Consider the following 1,172-nt stretch of genomic DNA (forward strand, 5'->3'; position numbering starts at 1 on the left):
CAGACTCTAATATTTTAATGTTCTATTACATAGAATGCTACAGTTACCTGTACACTGTCCCATCTCTGCTGTCAATACTTCCTATTCATGGATTCATCTTATCTTCTCTATTAAATACTTAATGAGCTTAAATATATCTCTCATACCACTTAGAAATATAGACCATTAACAGTTAAATAAGTGTAGTAATCTTTATTAAATTACTGCAAATTCTGTCATAGCTTATGCTTTTAGATTATTTCATTATGTATATGTTTAGAGGATTTTGAGAAAAGGAAATAAGTTATATTCACAGGAAGAAGATACTGGATTTCAGAGAATTTCAGTTATCATCCAATGGTGCATGGCTATTTAGTACCAGAGCTAGATCTATGTTTTGTATCATTAAATTTATTTTCCAGTTCTAGCGCAATTCTTTTTCCACTGAATGATTATTTTATATCACGGGCCAAAGTGCATTCATGTAATCATTTTCATCGTATAATTTATAGCTCCAGAAACACTCTTCTTTACTGCAAAAACAAAGAAACTCAACAACAACAATAAACACGCACACACACGAACAGAATTACTTGTTTCTTTGTTATTCCAGAAGAGAATCAATGTGTTTTATCCTTGGAGCATCCCTGAGGATTTCAAGAAGAGCTTGAAAAGCTGGTATGAGAGTTCAAATGCTTAATATTTATAGTGTAACTTAACTGAGTACAAAGTTCATTTCCACAGGTTAGAAGAAAGAGTTTCCATTACTAAAAGAATATGGCAGAAGTTATAACCTGAAATCTCAAATTGGATCTTTTGCTTTAACATTTAAATCTGAGAGAAATATTTCTAATTAACACAGAGCTGAATTAAAAATGGAATGACAGAATTCCAGAGAAATAGCAGGGATAATAATAAAGGTTCTACATATATTTGTCAGTAGATTTTTAATTTAGAAATTGACTTAATTTCCTTAATGAAAGATAACAGAATAAAGGTAGTAGAAATAAGAGGCTGTATTTCAAATCTTGGAAAATTGTTAAATGGAGAGAAAATTGACTATCAAGCAACCACTGAGTTTATAGCATTTTGAGATTATAATTTTTACTTCTCATGGAGGAATTTAACTGAATTTTAAATTTATTTTACAAGTTATCTAACTGATCTAGAAGTCACTTCAGTTTCTTTTAAAT

Source organism: Pteropus vampyrus, unplaced genomic scaffold, assembly GCF_000151845.1.
Source record: "Pteropus vampyrus isolate Shadow unplaced genomic scaffold, Pvam_2.0 Scaffold595, whole genome shotgun sequence".
Taxonomy (NCBI): Eukaryota; Metazoa; Chordata; class Mammalia; order Chiroptera; family Pteropodidae; genus Pteropus; species Pteropus vampyrus.